Genomic DNA, 22,975 nt, shown 5'->3' with positions numbered 1-22,975 from the left:
GTGAGTCTAGAATTCTGAATGTAAATCAATATCTATCATATCTCATCTATATAAGCTTAAAAAATCTATCTAGACCTAAAAACATCTTAACCCCTAAACAACTAAGGTTCATTGTAAAACTAAACTATTTGTTCTTCAACCCCATCAGAGATTTGAGAAGCAATAAAATTAATTGCATGAGTAAACCAGAAGTGCAGGCTAGTAGCTCCCAAAATTAAACGATGACAGAGACAGTTTGCTGCCTGCACAGTCACCCAATATTCTGTATAACATTAGAACATCTTCTTCAGAGTTCTGGCCCAATCATATTTGCAAGTCAGGAACTATTGATGACTTGCTTATGCTGTTTTGGCAGAGTTTGGCCATCACCTATGTCTATATCCAAGCTTTCCCATTTCTAGACAGAATTCAGTCTGTGACAGAAATGAGGACATTTGCCCAGTGGCTGGTTTGCCACATTTGAAGCCATCTCCATAAGGAAGTTCTTTGCTGATCATCTTCTTTGAGGCAGGCTGGGTGTTGCCAGGAGTTAAATATCTTGTTGTCAAAGAATCTTAAAATAATAAAAACATCTTTAAATGCCATATTCTGTAGACTTCTGAGGCTTTTGAAGACCTTATCTAACTATTTTACCTTATCTATTTAGAATCATATCTACCCACTAAACCTAGGCTGTATATTCTTTTGATAAAAATAAACTAGTAATTGACATGATCATGATTGATCAACTAACAATTAACTTGTATTAATTAATTATTCTAAGTAGCTTGCAATAGCACTTTCAAAGTTTTGGAAGTAATCCTTGTATTATAATTGAATTATATGGGTACAATACCTCAGAATAGAGTAGAAATATATATAATGTGTGTAAACAATAATCTTAAATTTGAGTTCCATACCAATGTATCAAAATTAAACTTATTTTGCAACAATATACAAAATTCTATACAAATAAAATAAAAATATTCTTATTTGGAGCATCCAAGAAGGCAACGAGTGATGTGGACCTTGCTTAGAAGCTCCAGTAAATGATTTAGGGAATTGCATTGAATTCTTAACCAGGAACACCAAGCTCCCCATCCCACTACAGTGGGAATACTCCACAGTTCTAAAGGAACAAAATACAGAAAACCTGCACAGCCCTGAACACAGGAGGAGCACGGACACTCTGGAGAGCGGGCCATCATGGCAACAGCAGCAACTGAGGTTGGCAGCTGGGAATGGTCAACAGGGAACCCAAAGGCAGAGGCGATTGGTGTGGTGACCGGTGGGAACTGCTGTGTTAGAGGGGACTCAGTGCAAGATTTGGGCCCCAAGACCCTAGCTGAGCTTCCTGTGAGGTCTGGGCCCCAAGACCCTGACGGAGCTTGGTGTGCAGTTTTGGCGCTGAGACCCAAACTGGACTTGGCAGGCAATTTGGTTCCCAAGACCCTAATTGATCTCAGTGTGAAGTTTGGGCCCAGAGACCCTAGCTAAACTCAAAGCACAGTTTGAGTCCAGAGCTTGGTGTTCCTGGTTAAGAATTCAGTGCAATTCCCTGAATCATTTATTGGGTCCCGAGACACTGGCTGGATTCAGGACTAACTTGACTAAGCAAGTGGGTTAGGCGCCAAGTGCTGTTTGGGTCCAGAGATGCAAAGTGGACTCAATGCAGGGGTTAGGTCCCTAGATGTTAACTGAGCCCCTGGGTCTCAGAATGCATGCTGAGTATAGCCAAAGTGTCCACAGCCTTCTGGTGCCCCTCATGGCACAGGGCCTCTCTGAGGACTGATGTAGGTCAGGTGGAGGGTGTCTGGTGGCCTCTCTACTCCTTCTCTCCCCGAGATTTCCCTAGTCTTGGAGCTCTGATGCTCCACTGGTCTGTAGTTCCTGGTAGCATTCTGGGACAATTCTGGAACCCATGGTTCAGGGGACCCAGGGATCACTCGCTATGAGAGACCCACACTATAGTCCTGGCCTCCTGCCATCCAGACCAGTGAAGCATCAGAGCTCCTGGCCGAGGGAAATCATGAGAAAATGGGTGAATCTATCCTCAGACTACCTCCACCAAACTCTAGAAGCTACCTCCCAAAAACAGAGATGGCAAGATGACTAGAGGACAGTGTAAAATCACACATACACACAAACACACACACACACACACACACACACACACACACACACACACACACACACACAAACACTCAGCAAAACAATATGGCATCTCCAAATCCCAGCTATCCCAAAGAAAGCAACCCAGAGAACTCAAACTCAATGGTATTACAAGAAAATGATCTCAAATCCTTAGTAATGAGGGTGATAATGGAGGGAACAAATAAAATTCATAACCAAATCCAGGAAGATGCAACCAAAAAGGTGGAAGACATAAAAGAGGCTTACAGAGAGGCACTGGAAAATATTCATAAAAAATACAAACAATCAGATGAAGGAACTCAATAAAACTGTTCAAGCTCTGAAGGCCTATAAAGAGGCAATGAAAGAAACTCGGGAATATACAAACAATCAGATGAAAGAAATCAACAAAACAGTTCAGGATCTGAAGGTGAAAATGGATACAACGATAAAGACACAAATAGGGGAAAAATGGGAACATGAGAGCTCAGAGAAGAAGTTAAATAACAAAGTGGCAAGCTTTTCTAACAGAATCCAAGAGATGGAGGAACAAATCTCAGGCCTAGAAGATACAATCATAGATCTTGAAGCAACCATTAAAGAAAATTCATAGACACCATGAAAGAAGAAACCTGAAGATAATAGGCATTGAGGAAATAGAAGACGCCAATCTCCAAGGCCCAGAAAATATTTTCAACAAAATCATAGAAAAAAACTTCCACGAGAAAACCAATAACCAAATTAAACATGGACTACAGATTTAAACAGAGAATTGTCAATAAAGAAACTCAAATGGCCGAGAAACATTTTAAAGAAATGTTCACTATGTTCACTATTTTTAACCATTATGGAAATACAAGTCAATAACTTGAGATTTTATACTTGTCAGACAGCTATAATTGACAAAACAACTGACAAATCATACAGTTGATGATGTTCAGTAAGAGGAACTCATTCATTGCTAATGATTGTGAGAACTCATAAAGCCACTATAAAAATTAATGTCAACATTCTTAATGAAGATTGGAATCAATCTGGTTCAAGATCCAGCTATACCACTTTGAGGCTTATATCTAAATGGGTACTTCATCCTACAACAGAGGTATTTGCTCAACCATGTTCACTGCTACTCTATTCATATAGTCAGAAACTGGAGACAACTCATGTGTTCCACAACAGAAGAATGGATAAAGAAAATGTTGTACATTTATACAATCACAATTAATATTATGCAACTGTTTAAAAAAATACTTCATCAAATTTGTGAACAGATAGATGGAACTAGAAAAACTTATTCTAACTCACTCTGAGTGAGGTATCCCAGACTCAGAAAGAAAACATGGTAAATATTCACTTGTATGTGGACATCTGCTGTTAAGGCAATGATAATCAAACTACAATCCATAAATCTACAAAGGATAGAAATGGAGTAAAGGACTAGAGGGCTCAGACAGCTCTTTTAGGAAGGGGAAACAGAAGATGTAGTTATGGAAGGAAAAGAACATCTGGAATAGCCTCCAGAGGGGGGCTATTCCTGGAATAGTCAGGAGGGGGTTGTTACAGGGAATACCAGGAGAGACAAGGTAGTATGGAAACCTAATACAGTAGACACTTTTTAAAATAACTGGGTATGTAACAGCAACCTAAATAAAATCATTGAATAATGCAAAATAAATAAATAAGTAATAAAAATACTCTTATTTGTTAGTAACAATTAAGGTCTTAACTTGAGGAGTAGATTCGATAATCTACTGTTTGTTCTATCATCCCTATATATTTCTATATTCCCCCTTCTTTCTTTTCAGCCCCTATCTTCAGACCTAGGTAATGGTTGGAGAATTTTATAAAATGTATGTTGATCATATCCAAAACTTATTCCACCTTCTCCCAGTTTCATCAGATCTGCCTCTGAATCCTCCCTGACATCACCCCTTCTTTTTACCTTTTCTTTTAATAACCCACCAAGATCAATGGATGCCGCTCATAATCTTGGGTCTGTGGGATCATCCACTGGCTCATAGCCAACCCTCAAATTCTTAGTATAACTGTTACATACAATTGGACAAACCACTTTCATCATATTTATTTATGTAAAAATAAGTTACTTCAATCATTTCTATGTCTTCTATTAAGATTTAATTTATAAGTCTATTTTAGAAAATTAAAATAAACAAATTTAGAGGCCAATTTGGCTTAGGATCTACATTTCTAAGTGTACTCGGACTCACCCACTGTCCACATTACTGGGTTCCACATCCATATTAACATCTGGGTGGATATATAGGAAGATTATTGCCACAGATTAGCTAATTAAATGCTTTCCATGAAATCTTTTGTTTAATTAAAATGTATTAGACATTCAGATAAGTCAAATGCAAATCTTATCAAAATCAATCCTTAAACTTTGTGAAACCAAGATCACAGAAAGAAGTAGATTGTACTGAAAACAAAATACACAAAACATTTGTAAAACTAATTTTACAAAAGAATAACCCTCATGGGTATTTATTATCCTGTGTCCCCTTATGTGCTTTTATTGCTAAGTGCTTCTTCTGGTGCACTAAACCAAGTGAGCCTTCTTGCCCTAACAACTGACCACAGCCTATCAAGCCTCATCTGTACTACCTGTAACCTCTTCCTCTGTAGCTTGGTAAGGCCATCTTGCTAGTGGAGAGGAATCTAAGTTCATTGGGCAGAGTGCATATTTGATGTAGTACCTACTCTCTGCATGTGGGATCCACAAGGAAACTGTGCTACTGCATCTGAGTAGAGGGTTTAGGTCCACATCATACATGGTCCTTGGCTGATGTTTCAGGCTCTGTGTTGTAGTGTAGTTATCCTGTATTATGCACTAATATCCACTTATGAGTGAGTAAGTACCATGTGTGTCTTTCTCTGTCAGGGTTACCTCACTCAAATTAAGAGAGAGAAAAAAAAAAAAAAAGAATTGCCGATGGAACATAATCATCAAATGACTTTGGTAAAGGCTCACTGAGCTGTTCTGCTTAACTCTTATTTGATTTTTCCACTTGTTATATCTCAGTTTTTTAACTCTCCCCTAGGTCTTACCTAGCATCTATCCAGCAAGTTTCACTTTTCAATTGTGTCAATTATCTTCTACTTTCCCTGGTTGCAACTCAGTCAATCTATCTAACCTGAACTCTTCTTTTTAATGATAAATTTCCCTCAATTTGCACTTGCTTTTCATTTTGTCATATGTGCATATGAATCTCAAAATTGAAATAAAGAAGAGTAATATCTTAGAACTGGCATTTGTCATATTTATTGTGGGTAAATATATCAAAGATGTTTGTTTCTCTGGAATCCTACCCTAACTATATGTAGAGTTGCAAACTGAAAAAAAAATGAGATTATATTTTCATTTGTTTTTGGAAGAGGTAAACATAGCTTAATCACTGAAGTGTTTTTATACAAGCTTAAATATTCAAACTCAAGCCTCAGTACTGGGTCTTGCTCTCTCTGTACATCCTTAAAATATTAGGTTGGGGAAAGTATGGGCCTTAGGAGGGAAATTGCTACTGTTAGCTAAATTGACATTGTATCAAAAAGACTTCTAAATATCTAAAATTATAAATGTCTATTCTCAGCTGTAATCAGAATAGCCTCTTTGCAGGGAATACTGAGGAATGCAGAGACTCATGGTCACTTAAGGTGTTGAAAGTAAGTGATGATTAGATGTTTAGTCCTAAGCAAGACATTTATGTCCATTCTTGTGAAATGGCTGTCTGACACTGGCACATCCTGAGAAAGCTGGAACTTCACATCATAGTTAATTCTATTCTTTTCTTCCAACACTGCAAACATCTCTTTGTCCTTAATCGCAACACAGCTCAAAGAAATGGGTTGATGTATCTGATTTGGAACCCAGGTTTCTCTCTGTCTAAAATAGGCACTCTGAAAATTTTTGTTTCTCTTGTCTCCAGTAGTAAGGCAGATGTTTAATGGCTTCTGTCATTCTTCCTCCTTGTCTTCATGATCATAGCTCTGTTACAATCAGACAGACCTGCTCATCAAGAAGTTAACCTAGTGCTGTGATCTCCCTCCATAATCTCCTTAAAAACCTTTCTTTTATTCTCCAGGTCATTTGCTCAATATGGTTTCTTGCTACAAAAAAAGTATGACATACTGTTTTTCATTTTTGGTTCCTAATAAAGATAAAAATATGAGGTCAAATCAATCACAGAGGAAAAGATGCAATCAAAAGATGCTCAATACAAATTTTTTGAGACTGCTTGCTGTAGTTACATGGTTGACAAAGTTCAAATCTACAAATAAGAAGAACTACAATCTAAAATAAAATATAATAAAGTGAGTATATGAGCTAAAACATAATCATCCATTATAATCATCAAGAATCATACAATGTACATGTAACAGGCAATCATAATTTCCAGCTCAACTAGATTTTGGACAACAGTAGATTGGTGAAGCACAACTCTGTGGCATCTGTGAAGCCTTTCCTCATAGAATTCATAAACTGGAAGCCCAGGGAGAATAAAAGGGAAAAAAGAAAAGGTATCATATTACCAGCATCTCATTCTCTACTCCATTAGTTCTGAAGAGAGGATGTACTTTAACACTTTCTCTGAAATTTTGAACTATAGCAAATAAATGTAAATATTTTGTCAAAATGTTTAAAAAGTAACCAATAAAATATGCAATTATATAGCTATAATTGGATCAACCTGGTTGTGTGGAATGACTCCTTTTACCAGCATCATCATCAATACATCAGTGATAAGGCAAACTTCATTGTTGCTAAGGAGTAAAAATATAGCTTCGCTTCAGCATGTTATTATATGGGGCCACAATCATATGTATGGTCTATCTTTGAACAACAACAATAACAACAAAAAATCATTGTTTTACAATGCATGACTGTCCTAAACAGACACGTGTGGCAATTCATTTTATACATTTATTCATTTGCAAATATTTGTTTAATACCTAGTATAAGAATTTTGGAAAAGTCATGCTTATGAAATCAGGTAAATGGCTACTGTTATCTGAATATGAACTTACTCCAAAGGTTCATGTACCTTAACACATGACTCTCAGATGTTGACATTGTACTGGACCCTCAGGGAGTAGAGGCTCACTAGAGGAGGTATGGCAGTGGAGATGGCCTCACTTATTCTCTCTGTGGTTCTTAAACATGGAGGCAATATGACCAACCAGGCCATTATCCCGTTGCTATGCTTTTCCTGACAATTTGCATGTTTCCTCATCACAACAGACTCTTTCTTTCTGTAATTATAAGCCATAAAAACTCTGTTTCCCTCAGTTTTGTCCAGGTATTGAGTCAAAATTATTTAAAAGAATTGTGTTATACAATTATGTTCATATACATTCAAAATTACTTTTGCTACTTATATATGAGTTGGTACCATGGATATTCATGGAACAGAAATATATTTAAGTCAGGTTTGGCAATGAGTATTTCTAACCCTAGTGTAATGATGGAGGTAGGAGCATGGATGAATAAAAAGGGAGATTATAGAAACTTGCTGTCCAGGCAGCCTAGCAATTTGGTGAGTGCTCAGTTCAATGAAAGGCCCTGTCTCAAAAGGTGAAAAATAATTAAGAAAGGCACCTAAAGAAGACTCATGGCCTCCAAACATATGCCACAAGCATGTGAGATCACATACATACTTGGCCATAAACATAAACTAAACATACATGTGTGTGCATACACACACACACACACACACACCAAAAGTGATAAAAAATGAAAAGCAGTATACCATGAGCTATAAACAATGGAACATGAGAGGAGGAAAAAATATTTTTCTTTGAAGTAATTGGCTTTTTTAAGAACTATATAAAATACATTTTTAAACTATGTTTTAAATTTATTATTCTCTTTTATATATTCACATCTTTCCTTTACAATGTGTTTTTCTATTTAGGACACCTTTTATTTGTTATTGCCAAGTTCTAAGATGGCTCATGTTTTAAAGAAATGTTTAGAATCCTTATAAAAAACTCAATATATATGGAAAACTATCTAAATGACATCAGAGAGATCAACTATGAGGAATGATGTATGTCTTATATATAGTCTCGTGCTGAATTTGCAAACGTGCTCCCAGAATAATAGAATTTTTAATTAAACTAGCACCTCTTTTTATAAGAGGCATTACTTGGGGTTCAAATGATAATTTATTGTAATGAGAATGTTAATATTTTTCAGGATACTTAACTAATGTTTCTTATACCAGCAATGGGTTTACTTGAGCATAGTACAGAAATTAACCTTATTTGAATGTATAAGCTGAATTTTTTATTTTGTAAAATGTTACCTACAGGGTCATGACATGTCAAACAATTCAGAGGTTGATACATATATCAACATAAGAGATTCAAAGACAACTGAAAATGAACATGTTTGCTGTTCACAGCCATCATGTGTCAAAAATAACAGACCCATAATTTATTGTTATGGCTACCATTTTTCAAAACCTAGAAAGTTATCAGAAAGAGCCACAACAGGTCTCATCATGGGCGATTCGTGGTAATTCCTCATGGTATGCACACACAGGTAGCCTCCTTTTGTAGAGGCACCCTGCAGGACGGTCATTCTTTCACTATCGCAGCTGTATCATTTCTATTATCATCTGCGCTCATTCAGAAGTTAAGAAATGAGCTATTTATTGTACATCTCAACCTAGAAAATAGCATTTGCCACTCACTACTCCAAATTGCTATCTAGAAACAGCCACATATACTTCCTCCGGCAGAAGGGACATATTCTAGCTCAAGGTCAACAATTCACTGTTATATTAGCCCCAATGATGATATTTTCTGATAGAAAAATATCTATTAGAGAATATCTCTAAAAATTAAATTTCTATAGACTAGACCTAGAATCGGCCAACTAGTTCTGCTCAAGCTTAAGTTTATTCATTTATGTTTTAAATATGGAAAATCTGGAAAAGCTATGAACAAGAATTAAATGTATGTAATTTTCAGGCAATATTTACAATTTAGTGTTTGAAAGATTGATGAGTCTTTTTCTGTGCCTATTAATTCTATGAGAAATACCATTACATTATTGTGGTCAATCTAAAATGCATCTCTTATTATGAGATAAATAAAACACTTTTAAGTTGATTTTGCTATTAAGTAGACTAGAATATATTGATCTCTTACAGTTTAATTAAATGACAAACACAAAAATATTGCATGAAATCAAGCGCATATCTATCTTCCATAAAATTTGGCAATCAAAGAAAAGGAGATGTTAAAAAATGAACACAATTTTTATTTCTTAATATTTGAAGCATATCTTCTCACTTCTTTCTTGTTGGATTTCACATATTTACACTTTCATATATATGTATACACACACACATATATACAAATATTAAGTTATTTTCCATCCATGTAAGGAATATTTCCTCCATAAGAAAAACACCATTAAATATCCATGAACATGTACACAATATGAACACATGCATAGACTACATCAAAAACTTTATGTGACTGATAACAGATAACTATTGGATGTTTGGAACAAATTGTTTGAGTAAAAGACACAAAAGGCAATACAGGCATTTACAGCTTGAGGCTTGATGCTGTATTTCATTTGGTTCCATGTGTAGTTTCCATGATTTATTGACAGCTGCTATAGATGGTTCTTTATTTTCAACTCAGCCCAACCTTAGTCAAACAATGCAACCTCCTGCTTTTTTCAATATTTTCCTAATATCTCAGCTCATTTAATTCTATTGATCCACTGAAGAGTATAATGGCATCGAAGCTGGAATTACTAGCACCTCCCTACCCCAGTGCTAAGAGCCTTCCTATTGAGTCTGTGGACCATCACACAGAATCATAAAAGTAGACAAAAAAAGTAGAATGACCTTTACTAGCTACTATTGTACTGAAAAAAAATCCAGGAGAACTCAGAACATCATTTTCAATTTTATGACACTGTTTTCTTAAATAATAAGAGAAGGGGGAAAAAGGAACAACTGACCCCTGTTCAGCATTTACTTAAGCAGAATTGGCATTAATAGAGTATTCTGTCAAAAATTCAAGCTCAAGAAAATGTATGGCTTTGTCCGCGGCAGCAGCTATCTTAGCAGATTGCACTGTCACCGCCTCACACAAAGCGCATTGCAACACCATTAGTGGACATAAATAATGCACAAGCTCTTAGGCAGTACTCAGCTAAGTGCATGGAAACCTTGGGCTCCTGTTGTCAGAAATTCAATGGATTAGTACCTAGATTTATTTTAAGTCTGTAAAGCACTTTGTTCTTGACAGCGTTCAAAGTAGAAAGAGTGCTATCCTGAATGTGCATCTTAATACTGTCATTCCTGTCTTGTAAGAGTAGGTGATATATGGGCTGCAATATTTCGTTTTAATATTTAAAGTTTTCACTGTGCAGATGCAAAGAAATATATTAATAGCTATCTGCTGTTACTTTATTGATCTAGCAAAGAACAAAGGTAACCTGTAAAATTTCAAGTAAGGCTAGTAAAATAGAGACATTACAATTGCATTGTAGCGAAATAAATATTGATGTGATATTCCTTAAGCATTATATTAGAAAATTAGGAAAATCTGGCATTTACTTTCTTCTCTCTCACTAAATATCCTATAGTCGAATTCATCTTAAAGAGAAATTTTAGCACAGTTTAACTTAATTCATCCTCTTCAAAATATTCTTCCCTTCTTGAAAGTAAGTGATTGTGTAAGCTAATATTCTTCTGAACAAGAACTATTATGAAAGGTTACAAAATATCACTGCCCTGTGACTTTGGACTGCACACAAGTTGCTGCACATAGATATATTTAAGAGTTAAGTCCCCAAATGGCCATGAATTGAAAGGACTAAATACATTACTGTATGTATTCAAAGCACCTTTACCTTCTTGGAGATTAACAGAAGAAGAGATGTATTTTATATGAAGTTTAATCTTTCTTGAGTCTGTAACAATGAAAAATCTTATTTTAAAATAATACATTTCTTTTCATTCAAACTATATAGTCTGAGAATTTCAGCACAACTAGTAAATTTCCCCATGATGAGTTGCATAATTATTTTCATGTTGCAAGATGTTAAAATAAAATAGGTAACTAATGAATATACCTATATTTATTTGATACATTTATTAAATATCATATTTTGTTGTATGACAAAAACTCCTGTCTGGTTGTACAAGACTATTAAATTGTAATTTTTGTAACATAAATATTATGAGATTGTGGAGGCGTACTTGATTCTATGTATGAAATTTACTGTTGAATAAAAATGATATATTTAGAATATTTAGATGTGGTTGTGTTCTGTTATTTCAATACACAACCCATCAGAGACACCTGTGAAAGGATCATTATTTGTTCGCCAAACAGAATGTATCAATAGGCCAGTTATCACTGTTTAAAAATGAATAGAATTGATCAATATTAAAATAAGTCAAGTATTGTTAGGAAAAATAAAATAATTGTATAATGAATGGCTAAAATCTTCAGGCTTGTAAATTCTTTTACTCCAGGACAGCTTACACTGCTGAACGTGCTGATCAACAAACAATTTGCTTATTCTTATCAATAGGTGGCGCTTTCCCCCTTCCTCACAGTCTGCACTGACTCCAGGTGGACTCAAACTTTCACCAGGTTTGTGAGTTTTCAGTATTACTTATAAAACAGCAAATACTCTAACTTTGGAAAATATTCTCGTCTTTACAGTTCACATCATCGCTAGCCCTTTTATTGTCCTTTGATAAATAATCTTATTTGGGCATTTATGATTATGCATAAAGAAAATGTGAGTTGTTTACCACGTGTAAACATTTAAAACAAGTTATCATTTTCTTTCTTGAATCTTGCAGTATTCTTCATTTATTCCATGGGAAAACTTCTAGGCTGCAAAATTATGAAATCCCTAATAGAGAAGGATGCTTCAAATTCCAATATCTCAATAAACGTAATATCTAAGTGAATAAATTTGTCAAGAAATGATTCACCATGGAACTGCATATAAACCACATCTGGCATATAGACTAAGAGAAGAATGCACAATTAGGACAACTCAGTCAAATAGATGTCTAAAAGCACAACTATATTTACAAATTGTATTTAATTTTATATTTTATATATATTCTCATTGGATTTTTGTAGTTCAATCAAGCCCAAGAATTAGGGTTTATTCACAGTCTTTCTAAGTGGTAGATTAAAATACATTTTGTAATTTAAAAGACAGGATAGTTTAAAAATTTATCAGAGTACATGTTTTATATTCACACTAAAATATCTATCTATAAAATGTTTCCCTTCAATAAAGCATACATTTAAGTATTAATATATACTGCCAGATTTCTAACATTAATCTAATAAACTACAGTAATATAATCTCTATTTCTGATTGTTTAAAAGATTATCAACTACTGACACATGTATTAAAATTTCAGTGAGGAACATGATAATTTTCTGTTTAGAGTGACAATGCTACAGTTACTAAAACATTCTATATTGGGAAAAAATAAACATCAATGTCTGGTGACATTGTATATTTAATGCTCAATTAAAATATATGGTTCCTAAACTTGATTTTTTTCCCTAATTTTATTTTCCTCTCTATATTTTTCATAGCTTGATGTTGTGCTTGTTTTGCTGTGTTAAAATGAAAATTTCTCATAATACAGATATATTGGCATTAGAAAAGTATAACATGTTGCAAGTTATATCACTATAAACAGTATGGTTTTTCCTGCATTGTGAAGCCACATGATATATTTGTAGGAATTGAATATGAAATTTTAAAGTATTACTTTCTGCAATGCATATAACCTATTCAAGATATAATAATAACAATAAAAATTAAATTTAAATATTAGTTTTTCTTCACAAAGGAAACATAATTATATATGTTACCAGTAATTCTTCTTATAATGTATAATATTTTAGTGATTTCACCCTCTTAACATAATTCTCTCTAAAAACCTATGATAATTATCAAAGTGGGTTCCATCACTTTCCCCATAACTCAAACTGATAATCTTGGTTTAATTTGCATATCTGTGCTTCATTGCTTCCGTTTTCCCATAAGACAGAAATAGAGAATAACAAATTCAAAATGATTTTAAATTGTTTTAGAAATTGAGGAGTTTCCAAAAAATACATACACTCTTGAATTGGTATTATATATATTTTTTAAAATCCATTGATATTGTACTTTCTAAGTATCTTACTAAATAGGGTTTCTTATACTTTGAATGTCTTCTGCAGTAAGAACAAAGCACACTATGTTGGAATGCAGCCCCATGGGGTGTTTATTATACACAGGCTTATGCTTTAAAGTGCATCACTCTTTGCAACTCTACGTTTTACATATATAGAGCCTGACATTACTAGATAACATTATGAGATGGATCTAGTACAAATTCTATCCACTCCAAATGTAAGAGGATCACAGTAACACTGATAAATGTCAAGCATCAGTAGTCCTACGCTTAAACAGTCTTGAAGAGACAGAAACGGATATGATAGGCATAGCCCTCCATTATCAGGACAGCAATGATAAAGTACAACACTTAAGAGATTTTACTAACAGTTTAAGAGTTCTGGCACGGTACAGACTGCGTATAATGAGGCTTCTAAATGTTCAGCTCACACAACTTGCATTTGAAGAGATAAAATACTTTACAAACTCTATTTCATTAATCTTCACAATATCTCTGTGAAGAATTATGAACACCAATCAACAGATTACAGAGGGTTGGCATTGAAATGTTGAATGAATTCCCAGTCCCCTCAGAGAGAGCCTTGGAGATTCTCCTTACAATGAAGTTATATGTTTAATACCACCAGCCTTCTAGACAAAATTAATATGTTAAACAGCACAAAGAATCAATATGTTATACTTTGTTCAGTACAAGCAAAGTGAAACTTCTCTACAAGGACAGCAAAAACTCTCAATTTTGAATTTAATAATACATTAAAGCAATATTTTATTGCTATGTTATAAGAATATTTACAAATATGTACTTTAAGAAAGGCATTACACAATGACTCCTTTCAAAGCCTATTCTAGTGGGCATATTAATGCCAGATAAGAATTTCAATCTTGCAGTAAATTAGTCTAATCATATTATTAAATAACCATTCATGTGATTTTAACAGCACATGGTTTGCATTGTATTATTAACAGCTCTTCAAAAGGCCCACAACATTATCGCCATCAATAAATTGTTATTGACCACTTACTGTGGATAGCTTGAGTTTTTGAAAGATCACATTGCTTCCAATTTGTTAAGCTAATCTTTTATAGATTTATTTTCATGTTGACAAACCAACTGCTTGTTATATCCATAGGGCAAAACTTAGTCTAGGCATCCAAAAATTTTTGAATCTTTTTAACAAATGAGTTTTTAAATGTGTTTGATAACCTACTATTGGGTAATCATTTTAGAAAATGTAAAAGATAGTTTGACAGCAGATAACTCTAGTAAGATGAGAAACTTCAGATATTAAGAGCAAATGGGGTCATTACAAAACAAACAAACAAACAATCACCATCCCCAAATGTAGGACACGTCCACAGCAGTCATTTGTCAGAGAGGCACCAGAGACACCACAAACTCTTTCTGGTGCTCTTCGACACCCACCAGAACTAGTTGATAAAGCCTATCTGTTGGATGCACCGTGCATCTTAAATACAAGATGAAGAGAAATCACACTGACAGTGTTGTAGAGAGTCTCCTTTGCTGGGTGGTCCTTATGGTTACAAATGGTGTTACACCAGCTTCTGTGAGGTAGAGGCTTCAATGGTAAAACCTAGGTTTTAAAAAATGCCATAAGTACTACTATTTAAAATACCAGTCTGACAGGCAAGATTTGCCCAATGGCTGTAATGACGGTATGACAATTATAGGGTAACCCATACTCTCCCATTGGAAGTGATGCCTAAAAGGAAACCATGCATATTATGGTAAATCCAGTCTAACACCCACGACTAAAGAGATTTTTGAACATAGCATAAATGGGAAAGGAGCTAAGATGGCAGCTTGGCTCAACTGACAGAACATCAAGCAACGTAGTAAATATCTATGTTTATACTCACAGACAAAGGTTAACTCTCAGGCTTAGACACAGAAACTTCTCTTTGCAGTGATAGAGATAAATGAAGGACTCCTATCTACACAAAATCTAGGAATAAAGAATATTTAAGGGCTCAGCCCTAGACAAGAGATTTCCACCATCCCTTTAAAGGTCAGACAATGTTGTGGAAGAGACTGTAGAAATTTCTCAGTTGTATACAGCTATGGTAAACACAAATTCACAGCAAATGGATCCACAGAGCTGCACTGCCCTGTCCATGAGCTATGGTGGGGAGGGGAATATAAGAAGTCCTTTCAATATATTGTTGATCTATTGAAAATGTACAGACTCTAGATGAGGAGACATAATATGTAGTTGTCTGCTGACTAGTGATGCCACCCGGCTCTAATAGTTTGTTCCAAACTCAGCATGACAGAAACAGTCCTGATCTTTTTGTTTTGTTTTGTTTTGTATTTTGGGGGTATACTAAACAAACAGAAGAAATAGAGGACAGAGTATTTATAATACTAAAGATGAGGAAAAGCTAATATTGTACTAAGAATTAAGTAAAAACGCTGAGATCCATAAGAAATGTGAATTTTCAAACTACTTTCTACCAATGTGGATACAATGAACAAGTATGATTTGCTCAGTTTTATAACATGTAATTTTGCCAGTTCTGCAGTCTTCCATTACCCCATTTCAAGCAGGGCATCCAGTAGAGCTGCAGAATTTTTTACCTTATTAGTTATTTTGGCTTAGATAAGGGACTCGCTTAAATGTCTTATTATACCAACTTTACTATACTGTATATATACTAGATGCTGTATATAGTAGCCCTGTGGGCAACATAACCTCATCTCTCATCCTGACTCCTCTGATAGCTTTAATTCAGTGTCTATATAGCAACTAAAGTGATTCTTTTTATTTAATTATAATATAATTACATTGTTTGCCCTCTCCTCTCTCTTACCTCTCCTTTGTTTGCCCTTCCAAAATTTATTATTTCTTCTTTATTCTTTACCCATTGTTACACATACATGGAAATAAATAAATAAATATACAACCGACATACTCCATTTTGTTTTGTATATATGCATAAGTTTATAGGACTGATGACTTTGTATTAGAAAAACCAGTGGGGTGGATATCCCTATACAAGATTAATTATGACTACGAGGTAAATTGTTACTTTCTTTTGCTCTTTATATATGAGTGTAAGCCTATGAAATTTCTCCGTTCTATGTTAGAAAATTAACTGGTGTTGGGATTGTTCAAGTCCATCATGGCTTTTTTTTATTTGTTTGTTTGTTTGGTTTGATTGGTTTTTGGCTTTTTATTTGCTTATTTATATTTTTTGATAACCCACAAAGCCTGATTACTAACACCCACATGTCCATGGAAGTTGATTCTTTTGAATATCTAAGACACTTGAGGTATGTGGAACTTTCCTTCAGCCTGAAATGAGTTTGGCACCTTTTTGTTGTTGTTGTTATTTTATTTTTCAATTTTTATTTTTTATTAATTTACTCAGATTACAACTCATATGTTCTCCAATCACTCATATTCTCCCATTCCTCCTACCCTTCCACCCCCACCCAGTTCCCCTCCCTTAGGTCCATGTCTGAAGGGGATCTCCTTCCCCACTTTATGGTCACAGGCTAAAAAGTCTCATCTTGGTAGTCTGCCTATTCTTTCTTTGAGTGCCATGAGGGCTCCCCACCAAGGGGAGGTCATCAAATATGGGCCACCAGAGCTGTCAGAGTCAGTCCCTGCTCTCCATGTAACTGTGGAGGATGTCCTGTCCATTGGCTAGATCAGAGTAGGGGTTCAGTGTTTACTACGTGTTTTGTCGTTGGTTAGTGCACTAGTTTGAGCAGACACCCCGGGGTTTCTGATGCACGCCTTATGGTGTTCTTCTTGGGCCACGGCATACTGATCCTGCACTCTCCAACAGGCACCCTTTATTAAATTAAAATGCAACATTTTATACTCTTCTAAATGTAAAGTGCATTGCTAAAAACCTTGAATTGTTAAGACATCTTGACTACAATCAAATAAATCAGTTCTTAAGGTCATTTGCTTTTCAGAATATATTCATTTCTTAAGTCATCTTCATATCAGTAAAAGTAAACTGTGCTGTAGTTAATATCAAAAGTGCACAGAGCATACTCTGCCAATTACTTAATCTCATTAAAAAAATAGTACTCTGCATTTGACACCTGTCAAAAACTTAGTTGACAGACTTCTTTTTTTCAATCTACTACACCTTCTAAGAATCAAATCAATGTGTCCAATTTATTATTCATAATTTGCAGAGCATACTTATGGCTTCATTCTATATTTATCTTCTATTTTCTCATCATGGAATTTCAGTGTTTACCAGATGTAAAAGTGAAAATTATACTACTTATTCATTCTTTTGTGTAGAGAGCTTATTTAAGACATTTATTAATAAATAGAAAACTGGACAAAAATACTAAGAAATGTAGCTCCACTTTTAAACAATGATCACAAGAAGAAATATTTTTATTTGCCTTTAGTATAAATATATAGTAACAGTTATGTAGATTTGCCACACGGTCCACCTATATGAATAACTCGCTCATTAATTAGACTAAACTGTGTAATAGTATCGTCCAGATTGAAACATTCCTTCTCCTAAGTAAATCACTATAGACAGAAGGGAAATCACTGAAAAAAACTTCAGGAATTCCCTGAAACTGAGAAGATCCATGAGGCCTATGACACAGCACATAGTGAACCATCCAAATGGACGCATTATTTTCCCTTGTTACACTTCTAGAATGAGCTTTATGTAGAGCAAAAGGGACAAAGAGAAGTCAGATTCAGCAAGGCCTAAAAGACAGAACAAATGAAGGTGTTCACCAAATTACCAGCTGTCTGTGGACACATTCACTGTACATTGAAAATCTACCACAGGTCCATGAGACCCATATTTCCCACTTGATTGGGCTTAAGCTTAATGATTTCTGTTGATTACTAGCTTCCTAGTCCTCCAGAAACTGGGCCCACCAATGTGTCATTTTTGACATGAGTCTGGGGTTGTAAAACTAAGACCTTTTTCCAGTGGATCTGAAGATCCAACCTAGCACAGGCAAGCATGCCCAAGTGTATTTAAATTGTGTGAACTGAATGGCTCAATTAAATGAGTTGTATTAGGAAAGATACCTGCTTATGCCAAAGTGTGGCCTCTAAGAAGGCTATCCAATTTACCATCATGGTAACATCATATAAGAGAAGGCCCTAGCCATCCCCAGTAAATGATGGAAGAGGTATTCTTATGCCCACACTTCGATCCTTTCAGAGAATTGTCAGGAAATGTCAGAAGAAGCTGTAGATACAGCAAAGAGTTGGTAACGTCAGGACAGCAAATACTATCAGTAGAGGTTGTAAGGAAATGCCTTAAATACAAGACAGTCTCTGCCTCTCTTCTACTTGCCCCTTTGTTCTAAATTGTTGGGAAAGTAAGTTCAAAATTAAAATTATGCACATTAATACCCAACTGGAAAACAGTAAAACTCACTGGTAAAACTCCTTTGAGTGGCTTTTTAAACCTAAGAAAATTGTTCTGGGTCTTATTTGTGTGGATTTTATTCTGGGAAAATAAACTTTATCTCAATAGAAACTAAAAAAAATCTCTAGCAAAGAGTCTTAGTCATTGTCCAATGTACTCTTAGAACTATCAGCACTGTTGTCAGAACATTTTTGACAAAGAAAATGTCTCAGAATTATTACCCTAGCCTAAGTACAGTTAACAATTTTTAAAATATTTTGTCAACATATATAAATGTATATAGAGATAAATTATTTTACTATTCTTTTTGACTATACATACACATATACAAATTGTGATGCAGAGAGAGTATATGCAAATATTTTCATATGTGTTTAGAGATAGGTGTGTTTGTGTGCACATACCAATATGTGTGAAATTCCACTCCCAATGAAACATTGATTAGTTTCTAGGTCAAATTGTAAATATTATTCTTAAATGTTTCAACAGAATTGGCTTATTCTTCTATATGGGCCTCAAGAGAAAGCCATCCCAGGATGTCTCATGCCCAGACTAAGCTATTCAACTGAGGTGTACTTCCCTTTTGCCCTTGTGTTATTTAATAAGATCAAAGAAAGTTGTTCTCCTTCCCCTGATATTTGGAGTCAACTTAATGTCCTCTTTGGCTGCTGCAGTAAAAGGCAGTGGTGAGACTGGGTTATACTCTTAGCTTCTATAGCCAGATCTTGATGGAACTAACAATAACCAAGTATTCACTTGGAGGCCTCTATATGCTACAGAGGAAGCTCTCTTTTCTGGTCTCAGCTATCTTCAAAGTTGAGGGGGCTTTATACCTCCTGATAGGGGATAAAAGAGGAGCCAGTCTTTGCTCAGTGAAGAATGCTCTTCCCCATGAACTAGTCAGGTCAGGTAGAAGTAGAAATTTTAAAACACCAAATTATAGCTGGCTATCTGCAACTCAATAGAGACTCCCAGCCTTCTGGGCCACAGCATGCCTTCAGACACATCCAGCCATGGCTCCTACTCTTTCGTCTAACCCTTGAATAGGTCCTCCTCCTCCTCTCATAGTCTCATGCTTCATTACATGTGTTCAAAACCAGTTAATCTATATCACCTATTGTTCTTTTGACAAAGTATTCCTGACCTGCCTGTCTCTTTTCCCATACCACCGTTTAGGGGCTCCTGAACTTGAGACCCCTCTATGGCTTGGTGCCTTTCTGGTTGCACCTCCATTCAGCAGGAAATAACTAAAGGAGACCATCAGCTCCTCCTATTATCAATAAAAAGCTGAGATGTTACATGGGACCAAGTACTCAGCCAACAGGGAACCAGCCTGTTCAGGGAAATAAAAACTACATGTTATGCACATCTCAGGAATCTGACCCAAGACCACAGCATTCTATTATCTTAACTTCAGAGTATCTTAAGAACAGAAATCCCCTCCTAAACATTTGTTTGTAGCAGTTCCCTTCCCCCCTAATGCTCTACTGCTCCTCTCCCACCCTCCTTAAACCGTCCTATAACAACCCAAACTCCTCTTTTAATGCTGCTTTTCTCTCTTTACAGCCTGGCAGTTGGTGCTTCAATAAAGCTTCTTTCTTTGTCATCACTGAAGCTCTGGTTTTCTCTCTCTCCTCAAACATTACAGTTTCATCAATACTAAATAATTTTCTATCTGAATATCTGAATAACATGATGATTAAAATTTAAATCTTAAATTTTTAGTCTTTTATCCACTTTTCTTTTTATTATAAGGATATCCAGAAATAATTTTAGAATAATTTATAATTTACATACAAATGAACTGACACACTTTTCATACCTCTTTTGCTGCCTTAATCAATCCTCCCAACAAATGCATTTCTTTAAAATGTCTGGATATATATACCTAAACAATCCTTGAACTATAGAAAATTCACTTTAATAAAATAATACTTCTATTGCTTTTCTTAAAACCTACATAGAAAAGCATATTGTTAAAAAGTCGGGCCACTGAGGGTGACATAGACAAGATCCAAAGACTAAATCCCCAGCTCCAGGCATGAGAAAGCTATTTTCAAGTGTTTGTGTGGGGTAGTCCAAATGGCTCCCAAAATACTGTATGCTGTTTCTGTTGACCGGAAATGTTTCTCAACAGCTGATGGTTAGCTCATATTACAGAGGACATGGAATTTTAAGACACTTCTCTTTGATCAATTAGATATGTAAGTGTTATCTTCAGCAATAGAGCCTAATACTCAGAATTTTAAAAACGATCAATAGCCTTGACTGTAGCATGAGTTGTTTGCAGGTTTCCAGGGGACCCATTGTCCAGCAACTCAATTAGCTGAAACCTATTCCTGACATTAGATGTTTCACTTTGTGCCAAGGATATCTACTTAAGTCTTTCTCTCCCCCATTATTTCTTGATTCCTCTTAAATTTCATTCATATATAAATATAGGGATTTTAATCCAGCAACATGTCTACTTTGGCTAGACTATAGACATACCATAGTACGCATCTTTAATACCAAGCATAGAAGCTAAAGTTAGTTTGTAGAAGGAAGCACCATGTTCTAAAGTGATGTCTAATTGAGAAGTAGACTAAGTAATAAATCAGCGAAATAGTTGACAGGATAGGGTATGCTCCACTCTCATAAGAACAGAGGGAAAAGCGAAGCAGTTTAGGAGAGAGCAGGAGAGAGGTGGGAGGAGAGACAGTTTTACTGAGATAGTTGAACAGAGACAGATTGCACACACACACACACACACACACACACACACACACACACACACCAGAGAGAGAGAGAGAGAGAGAGAGAGAGAGAGAGAGAGAGAGAGAGAGAGAGAGAGAGAGAGAGAGAGAGAGAACAAGCTAGACCTGGGTAAAGATAGAACTAGCCAGAGAATGAGAGGAAGCCAGAACATTAGAACAGATTGCCAGAGTAGGTCTAAGCCCCAGCAGAGCAATTCAGTCAGCTTGCAGAGGAGTTTGAGCCAGAAGAGTTGAGTTGAACCAACAACCCAGAGTTCAGAAAGAGTTATAAAAGGTAAGTTTATTCAGAAGTAAGTCTCAGGTACTGAAAAAATTCTAGGACTAGGTTAGCAGATTGAGGCAGTAAGCCTCTATGACAACAATTCTATTTGACAAATAAAAATTACCTTTACACATAGATAGATAGATAGATAGATAGATAGATAGATAGATGGATTGATAGGTAGATAGATACTGCTACTGTAGTAGTTTTTCATACGTCCCCTCATGTCATCTTTAATATAATCTGTCTTTCTTCATATTCCCTCCATTATCACCTTTGTTCCTCTACCTCTGTGTTTAATACTCTGGTTGCAGTCTCCCTCCTGTTTCTCCATAACATATATTCTATTTCCCCTTCCTTGGAAGAGCCTCCCTTCACCCCCAATTACTTTTAAACTATACTTAATCTCTTTTGTTATATGGATAGTAACATGTCTATTGAAGGATTAAAACTAATATCCACAAGTAAGATAATACATAGAATATTTGTTTTTATATCCATTCATCTGTCTATTTATGTACATGTAGAGTGTTTCCAATTTCTGGCTGTTATGATTTGGAAGCAATGAACATTAATGATAAAGTTTGTCTGTACTGGAATATAGCACTCTAGGGTATAAGCTCAAGAGTATGGCATAGTTGGATATTGAGGAAGATCTATCTATTTTCAGTTTCCTGAGGAAAGTTCACACTTATTCCCATAGTGGCTGTAGAAGGTAGCACTCCCACATCATAGCCTCACAAGTATTAGCTACTATTTGTTTCATTGATATTGCACACTTAGCATGTTTAAAATGAAATACCAAAGTTGGGAATGTCAGGATTTCTTTAAGTATTTCTCAGTGTTTGTGTTTAATCTTTGAGAACTATTTCTTTTTAATATTCTTTTTATTTTTTATTATAATTTATACATATTACATTCTGATTTTTATCCACTTACTCTTTTCTTCCATTCCAACCCTCCCTCCCTCTTCTGCTCTATTTCCCTCCCCTAGACCTCTAATGGAGGAGAGCTCTCCTACCCGACTGTCTGGCCACAGCCTATTAGGTCTCATAGGGACCTAATCTGCATCTCCTTCCTCTGTATGCCTGCAAGTCTGTGTTGCCAAGAGGCAGTGACCAAATTCTGAGCACCAGAGTGCATATCAGAGGCTTAGCAGAAGTCTCCCCTTTCACCCACAAGCATGTGGAGAATCAGCTGTCCATCAACTACATCGGAACAGGGTGTCTTGGATCT

The sequence above is a fragment of the Acomys minous genome (genome assembly GCF_964271855.1).
Source record: "Acomys minous genome assembly, chromosome: 18".
NCBI classification, from domain to species: Eukaryota; Metazoa; Chordata; class Mammalia; order Rodentia; family Muridae; genus Acomys; species Acomys minous.
Note: the sequence above shows the minus strand (reverse complement) of the source record.